Raw genomic sequence first — 9,598 nt, 5'->3', positions numbered from 1 at the left:
AATTTTATTTATTGATTGGAGAGAGGGAGACATAGGTTTGTGGTTCCACTTATTTATGCAGTCATTGGTTGTTTCTTGAATGTGCCCTGACCGGGGATCAAATCCACAACCTTGGTGTATCAGGACGACACTCTAACCAACTGAGCCTCGCAGGCCAGGGCTGAATGCCCATTATAAATAAATAGATGGTGATGTGTAAGACCTATCTGTGTGAGGCATCATGGTGTAGAGGCCCTGGAGGCAGACTGCTTCATCACTCCCTAGTTCTGGGACCTCTCTGTGCCTCGGTTTCCTCATCTGTGAAATCCTTTCAGCAAGTGGATAGTAAGTAACTATTAAGTGCTGGGCATTGTTTTAGGGGCTAAGGATAAATAATATATACGTGATCACTATATAAACTGAATGCCTATTGTACACTAGGCACTATGATGAGCCCTTTATATTAATTGTTCTACCCGATTCTCACAACAGCCCTATAAAATTACTACTGTTAGATTTGCTGGTGGGGAAACCAGGGCTTGGAGGGTTAAGGAAGCTGACAATGTTCACAGAGCTGATGGGTGACTGTTTAAACAGGAGCCTGGGTTCTTTTATATACTTTCCTATACTTTATTCTCAGTTGCTTTTACAGGGACCCAGGAATGTTACATGATTTGCCCAAAGAAACACAAGCGGTAAGTGTAAGTGTGGGGACTCGAACCTAGGTCGTCTGACCCCAATGTCAAGGCTTTCCCCTCAGCAACCCCCTGGAGGGACATCCTCAGTGCCCTCAGGGTGCCAATCTTGAGCAGGGCTGGGGCTAGAACAGGCAACTAGGGGGCCGAATCTGGGTGCTGGACTGATGACAAACTATCTCTGTGAGTGGGGAGCCTAACTGAATAACATGTAAAGAGAAGAACCATTTCTCTTCTAAAAAAAAAAAAAGCATTTGAAAAGTTGAGGGTTGGGCGCCACCTGGTGGGCCCTAGACCTTCAGCCTCATCCGCCAAGTCACTCCTTACAAGGAAATCAATGCCGTGGTTTTGGGGAGATATTTTTAGCCTCTGGAATCTTGAAGACATTCCAAGGGGTGGTTCAGCAGACTCTCTGCAAAAACGTAGCCGTGCACAAAGATCTTGATTCCTCCAACTCAACAAACACGGCCTAAGCACCTGTGGATGCAAACAAGCTGGATGAAGAATGCAGGAAGAGGACCACCTGCCCTCAGAGTGTTGGCACTTCGCTGGCAGGGGAGAGACCGCTGTGGACACAACACAGAGGGATACACGAGAACTACACGGAAAGTACAAAAGGGACGGAGGATGTGTGTGTGATGGAAGGGCTGGGGAAAGCTGCAAGGATGAAGTGTCATTTGAAGATGGACAGAGTTTTGGCAAGCAGAGAGGGGGGATGGGTGTTATTGGGTGAGGCGGTTCACCATGGATTCTGAGCATCCCTGGATATTATCACCCGGTATGCCAAGAATGCAAGGCCTCTCTCCCCAGCCAGTTCTCAGTGTTGTGTTTGCGGCCAACAACTTTGAGGAATGAGGGAACAATTCCTCTAAAACACAGAGCAGGCTTGCTTGCTGCTTACTATAAAAATGGTTTAGGTAAAAGGGGACAATGGTGGGGGTACCAAGCTTGGAACTCCCCCGCTATGATGCAAGCCCCCCTGGACGTGTCACATTCACTTGCACCGCTCTGTTTCTCCCATGAAACTTGGGGACAAGGGGAAGAGAGGGAACGATGATGCTCATGCTGCTTGCTATGCCAAGGTGGCAGGTCCTTCGTCTCTGGCTCAGCAATCCTGTGTCTTCCGTCAGCATCTATAAAACAATAGCAGACTAGCTTATCTAGCTGGTAAGCAGTGTGAATTCCAGACCCTCACAGGGGTTCTAAGGAGGGAACAGTGTGAGCAGAAGCAGGGCCTAGGTTGCTAAGGGAACAAGGAGCAGTGATATTTGATGGCTACTGTAAGCTCCGATGTCCAGAGGGAAAGGAACAACTACTGTTCAGTCCATTCTGTTTTGTCTTCAGCCTCTGGCCTACTGTAAACATACCGCATATATGTACTCAACGCACACTGATTTAACACCTGTTTTGTGTTTAACACTTGACACAAATCAATTAACAGCAGAGGCAAAATGCATAGTGAGAAAGATGGGTGCCTTCACCTGTAGAATCTTGCCTTGAATTCTGTCATTAAATTATTAAATAAGCATTTCCTGAATACCTACTATGTACCTGGCACCTACTATGTACCTACAATTATGTGCCTGAGCAGGAAGAGGCCTTAAAAATAATTTTCTCCAGGCTTTTCATTTTATGGAGGACGGGTACTGAGGCCCAGAGAAGGTAAGTGACTTGTTCAAGGTCACACAGCTGGTTGATGTGAGCACCAGGTTTATAACTGAGGTCTCCTGACTCAATCCAGTGCTCACTCTGTGACACCATTGGGACAGCACCCAGACAGGAAGTTCCCGGAGGCTACAGGGTAAGGGGCTCTATAAGTCAGGCCAGCACATGCCCTCTCACCTGTGGGCTAAGTGGCTCACGCCTCCAGGCCTGTTCCCAAGGTGGCTCCCACCAGGCTATGGGAATAGGGGCTCCTGGGTAGAGTTGGGTGGGACTTTGGATGGCTCTTGAGCTTGTTAATCCAGCCCCCAAGGAATACCTGGCCTCTGCCGGGGCCATAAAGCACCTTTGGGCAAAGGCAAAGGCCATGCAATGGGCCTGGGCAAGTGGTGAAGGCATTCGACTCTGGCAAAGCTCAGCCCTCACTCCCCAGGGGAAGCTGGCCAGGAGCCACAGGTACCTCCTGAGGCTTATCCTCATGTGAAGCCACCCTGCACACTGGCTGGCACGGCTGGGTCCATAAGACTAAGTAACAAATGGTGGGTGACCCTGAGACTATGTTATTAAGCAGCTGCCCATGACATGAGGTTACCTCCTGCTGGGACCTGTGATGGGGATGTGCAGGCCCAACAGACCACATTCCTGGTGGGAAGGAGGGGCCTCACCTGTGAGCCAATCACACCACTCTACCAGTCAGCCTTGGGTAAAAGTGGCAGTGGCTCAATACTAATAACGAACATTTGCAGAGCACTCACCATGGGCCTGGCCTTATGCTAGGTACTTTCCACACTTGTTTCGTTTGCTTTTCACAATAGCCTTGTGAGATAGGAGCTATTAAAACCACCTCCACTTTAAGATGAGGAAACCGAGACACAAGGAGGTTATATCTAATGGCACACAGCTATTGGAGAATGAAATGCAAATATTTGATTTCTGAATCCAGGCTTTTAATCACTATATATACATGGGACTTAAGCCTTGGTCCAGGAGGCAAGACATCAGAGGATTGCATCTTAGTGGTACAAAGAAAATGGTCCCGCCCTCGACGGTTTGGCTCAGTGGATAGAGCGTCGTCCTACGGACCAAAAGGTCCTGGGTTCGATTTCGGTGAAGGGCACGCACCTTGGTTGCAGGCTCCTCCCCAGCCCAGGCCCTGATTGGGGTTCATGCAGGAGGAGGCAACCAATCAATGTGTTTCTCTCACATCAATGTTTCTCTCTGTCTTTCCCTCTCTCTTCCACTCTCCCTAAAAGGCAATGGAAAAATATCCTCCAGTGAGGATTAACAAAATAAAAATACAAAAAATAAAGTGATCCCAATTTTGTAGGGATAGTCAGCGGTTAGGGGGCCAGACAAGAGGCCATGAGAGTGGGTGTGGTTGTTACGGCCTCAAGATCTGCACTTGGAGAGCCTGATGCTGTTTCCCTTTCTCATCTTGCTATGCAAGTGGCCCCAGAAAAGGGAAATGTGTTCCCTTTAATTCCCCAGCTCACCCTCAGCTGGAGCTTTAAAGCAGGAGGAGTAGACCCCAAGGGCTAGGCTGGAGCCAAGGGTCCCTATCAAACAATGCTCTGTGCTGGGTGTTTAACCTGCATCACCTTCTTAGCCCTTGCAACAACCTCGTGAGATAGGTAATTCATTACCTCCACTTGACAGTTGAGGAAAATGAGATTCAGACAGACTGAGCTAGGAACTAAATTTAGGTCTCCAGACCACTAGACAGCTGCCTTAGACTAACCCTGAGTCTGCTTTCACAGTGAACTTTCCCCCAAAGTTCAGTCTTACAACAGACTCTTTACCAGTCATTATCCACTCAAACCACACAGCAAAAGCAAATGTGGTCTCCCCTCCACCACCGCTTGGGTTTCCAAACTCCCATCACCACGGGGACCTTTTAAAGATGTGGTGAGTCGTGGAGATTTCCCCCAACTCTCGTTTTCTCTCTACTGACAGGAAACACCTCCTCCCCAACCTAGACAGGTAGAGTGGGACACTGCTGCCACAGTTCAGAGATCAAAGGTCACAGAAGCCACTAGAGACTTAATAGGAACTTGCCCTGACCCATCAGGAAGATGCCAAAATTGCCAGTATCATGGCACTCAGGGATCAAGAGAAGCAACAAGAATCTTCAGTGGAGTTGAAATGCTTCGGAAGGCCTGTCTCTCCCATGGGGCCTTCTCCCCGCTCGCAGCCCCTGTGGGAGTAGTGGCTCTAGATATAGATGGTATATTGATACTATAAGGCTCTGCCCTTACTCCTCCTCCACTGCTGACCCCAGCTGGGCCTATCAGATTCCTTCTTCTGGAATCTGATGGAATTCCTGAATGGAGCCAATGTTGGGTAACCAAAGCCAGTGCACTAGGCAAATTTGTGGGGAGTAGAAATTCTGGGTAGACAGAGGAAGCTGGTCTGCAGAAAAGGGTCTGGGTTCTTCAGAGAAACAGAATAAGTAGGTAGGTAGGTAGGTGGGTAGGTAGATAGACAGATGATAGATAGAATAGATTTATTATAAGAAATTGGCTCATGCATTTATGGAGGCTGAGAAGTCCCAAGATCTGTAGTCAGCAAGCTGGAGAGCCAGGGGAGTCAATGGTGTATAATTTAACCTGAAGGCAGGAAAAAATAGCAATGTCCCATCTCCGTCAGGTAGGAGGCATTTCCTCTTACTCATGGGAGGATCAGTCTTTTTGTTTTATCCAGATCTTCACCTGACTGGATGAGGCCCACCCACATTAGGGAAGGCAATTTGCTTTACTTGGTCTACCAATTCAGATGTTAAACTCATCTAAACACACACACACACACACACACACACACACACACAGAATAATGTTTAACCATATGTATCTGGGCAGCGCCCATGACCCAGCCAAGTTAACACACAAATTAACCACCACAGCCAAGTATGCAGAGACTAGAGATGATGAGAGCTGCCTATGACTTATTCCATGTTATTCCGCTGGACTTCATTTCTGCGAACTCACTGTTGCTTTAGAGCAGCCCCCTCCCCTCCACTTCACTTGAGCTAACTGAAACAGATTTCTGTTTCTTATCCTTATAAGAATGCATCATAATGAAGCAAGGAGGGTTTGGAGACTAACTACTGGGATCTGAATCCTAGTTTCACTTTTGTTGGTTTGTGTAATGGCTACAAATTCTTTGATTCCCCTTCCATCAAGAGGTCTGGTCCATGATTCCTTCTGTGGAGAATGGCACTGAGAAATCAATATCTGGGTGCTAAATGTGCTATGCCTTTTGTTTTTGTGTGTGTGGTTTTTTAAAAAAATATATTTGTCGATTTTTTACAGAGAGAAAGGGAGAGGGGTAGAGAGTTAGAAACATCGATGAGAGAGGAACATCGATCGGCTGCCTCCTGCACATCCCCCTATTAGGGATGTGCCCACAACCAAGGTACATGCCCTTGACTGGAATCGAACCTGGGACCCTTGAGTCTGCAGGCTGATGCTCTATCCACTGAGCCAAACAGGTTAGGGCTGTGCTATGCCTTTTGGAGTGCCACTGCTTCTGGGCCCTCTCAGCAGACACAACTGGAAAATGTTCGTGTGTTCTTGTGTATACATAGACATGAATACATTTGCACATACAAACATACATATATTTCTAGATTTATTTTTATATCTACTGCTTACCTATATATTAAAAACTGTGAGTTTATACTTGCTACGAATTAAATTATATTTCCCCAAATTCATATGTTGAAGCTCTAACTTCCAGAGTGTCTGTATTTGGGTTAAAAAATACATAAGGATAAATGAGAGTGTCCACAGAGTGGAGCCCTGACCTGACAGGATTCGTGTCCTTATACCTCCAAGGTTAGTGCAGGGACACTCCAGGGGGTGCCAAGGGAAGCTGCTAGCCACGGTGTATTGCTGCTGCCACGTGCTATAGAAGCCGGGTGCTGAAGAAGCTGCCCACACTGCAGGAGCCTGGCACCTGACGAGCCACATGTGCTCCAGGAGTGGGCACTGGAGAAGCATGAAGGAGCCTGGTGAGAGCAGCACAGAACCAAAGGAAGACACTCCTCCCAGAGTGCTTTACCAGCTCCCTCTACCGTCAAAGCTGAGCAGTGCGCCAGCTGCAAAAGGAGAAATAGTTACAGGACTGCTGCAGTGCAGGCAGTATCAGAGAGAGAACGGCACAGTCCACCCCTTTGGAGACTCAACTTCCATATGCAACCTTCTGTATCCATTTAGACTTCCATACAACAGTGAAACAACTCCACATCTCCCCCTAAGGGGTTCCAGCTATCTTTCTTACAGGAAGTTCTCACCCTCTCTCCAAAGTGAGGAGACACACAGTCCCAACACTCATTATTAAATACTTCTCAGACTGTCATAGTCCCATGGGTTATCCTGTTACCTAAAAACAAAATTGAAACATGAACTCCCAACAACTTACATATAAAACGAAAACGGGAAGAGAGAGAAACAGAAAAAAAATGTTTAATATGTACAAAAATGCCATGTATACATAACAAACAGAGAAAAAAATATGCAAAACTACCACAGTTCCTGTTTTTATAATGGCCACAAAGCTGTTTTAATAGTTACTAATGGTTTCCTAACTGCCTCATTTCTTCTACATTTATTAGTTTGCATTCCACTAACAGGAAGGCCTTTCTTGTCTCCTCTGTTTACTTATTCATTCATTTATTTATATTACTATTGACTTAGGTATTCTTTTTTAAAAAAAAATACATTTTATTGATTTTTTACAGAGAAGAAGGGAGAGGGATAGAGAGTTAGAAACATCAATGAGAAACATCGATCAGCTGCCTCCTACACACACCCCACTGAGGATGTGCCCGCAACCAAGGCACATGCCCTTGACCGGAATCAAACCCGGGACCTTTCAGTCCTCAGTCCGGCGCTCTATCCACTGAGCCAAACCGGTTAGGCGATTTAGGTATTCTTAATTTACTCATTGGGTTGTAACATGTTATTGTCATATTTTATTTTGATGCTCTGCAGTTGACTAATGGAAGTCCTAATAAACTTTGACACGTCTTTGACACATCTCTATCATTCTCTGCGTACTTCCCTACTTTCCAGCACAAAATGTTCTAGGAACTTCTTGAACTTCCTCAACCCCAGTGGGAGAGTCGATGATTTCTCCAAGGAGCCGTGACTCCTTCTGTGGAGAATGGCGCTGAGAAATCAATATCTGGGCACTACATGGGCTAAGCCTTTTGGAGTGCCACTGCTTCTGGGCCCTCTCAGCAGACACAACTGGGACATGTGTATGTTTGTGTGTTCTTGTGTATACACAGACATGAAAACATTTGCACATACAAACATATTTCTAGCTAGATTTATTTTTATATCTACGGCTTACCTATATATTAAAAACCATGAGTTTATACTTGCTATGAATTGAATTATATTTCCCCAAATTCATACGTTGAAGCTATAACCTCCAGAGTGTCCGTATTTGGGTTAAGAAAGTAAGGATGAATGAGTGTCCATAGAGTGGAGCCCTGACCTGATAGGATTCGTGTCCTTATAAGATGAGACACCGGAGAGCTCTCTCTTTCTCTACCAGGTGAGGACACAGTGAGCATGTGGCCATCTGCAAGCCAGGAAGATGACGCTCACCAGAAACCAAATGGGTTGGCACCTTGATCCTGGGCTTCCCAGCCTCCGCAACTGTGAGGAAATAAATGTTTGTTGCTAAGCCACACAGTCTGTGGTATTTTGTTATGGCAGCCCTGGCTGACTAATACGATACTGACCTTTAATTCTAATGTGCAGGAATGGTATTTTGTTTGCTTGCTTGTTACTTTTGTTTGCTTTTAGTGTTTCAATAATGTACCCTTTGCCGGCAGAACTTTGCTGTTTTTGGCCTGTTCCGGTTGTAAGTTCAGAGAAGAGGGCTGTAAGCTGCTGTGTGTAATGTCCTAAGCAGAAGGGCACTTAAAAAAAAAGTTTAGAATGACCAGGATCATTTATAAAAAACAAACACAGAGCTGACTCAAAAGTCACACTGTTGCTTTTCATCTGAGTGTGAAAGTTCCCTCTGTACTCCTCAGAAAAAGACCTTAACCCAGTGGTTCTCAACCTTCTGGCCCTTTAATACAGTTCCTCATGTTGTGACCCAACCATAAAATTATTTTCGGTGCTACTTCATAACTGTAATGTTGCTACTGTTATGAATCGTAATGTAAATATCTGATATGCAGGATGGTCTTAGGCGACCCCTGTGAAAGGGTCGTTCGACCGCTAAAGGGGTCGCGACCCATAGGTTGAGAACCGCTGCCTTAACCCAATTCCTGGTAAAACCAAGTCTTGGCTTGAAGTACTCCAGGGCTCTATCCCCAGAGGTGACCTTCTCTAAATAGGTCCCTGTCAGGGGTGGATCCCAGATCACCTTCTTCTCCGTGGCCCATACAACTGTGGAAGTGACCCATCTTCTCATCAGAAATACTGAATCATGAAGCTGCAACAAAAGAAATGGTTTCATTGTGTGGTAAGGACATGGTCACATGCCTGCAAAAAATGTCTGGAGACATTCTCCACCCAGCCTTAGTCACATATGACCCAGAAGCCACAAGCTCCCAATACCCACGCTGGTATGCTCATCTGAGCTCACGACCTCAGAATTCCTAGGTTCTCCGAGCACCGATATGCCAAGAATGTGGCCGTTCTATTGCTTAGAATGGGCTACAGGAGTCCCTGGTTCAGAAGCCCAGCCTCCCAGTTTCCAGTCTACACAGTCCCCTCCTTAGCCAAGCAGTTGGCTGATAGGCTTCACAGCACTACTTTCTATTGGAGAACATTGCTGATTTCTTTGCTCTTTTCAATATTTTCCCGGGGCTTCAGGAAAAGCAAAGAGAAACCACGGTTCAAACCCTTTTAACTACAGCAAAGCACTTGCTGATGTTTTTGTGCAGGACAGAGAGCAGAAGCAGAGTCTGAGGGATGCGGAAGAACAGCTCCCAAACGTCCCTTCCACCTTGCAAACAGGGATCCACAGATCCTTTTGTGCAGGCTCTTACTCTCTCCCCCTCAGAGCTTCTACAGAAGAGAAATACAATGACTATGAAGGTCAGCTCTGTAGAGCAAAAGAAGTCAGGAAGCCCTAGCTGCCTATTCCTGACCATTTCTGAACCAGTGCACAAACAACCCCTCATCTTCCAAGGAAGTAAACAAACATTTATCAAGAGCCATCCTGGAAACGCTGCAGCTACTCCTGCCTCCTCCAACCAAGTTCCAACCAAAGTGATCTTCTAAGAACACAAACTT

This window comes from Myotis nattereri, assembly GCF_964212035.1.
Source record: "Myotis nattereri genome assembly, chromosome: 13".
NCBI lineage: Eukaryota > Metazoa > Chordata > Mammalia > Chiroptera > Vespertilionidae > Myotis > Myotis nattereri.
This window is presented reverse-complemented; position numbering follows the sequence as displayed.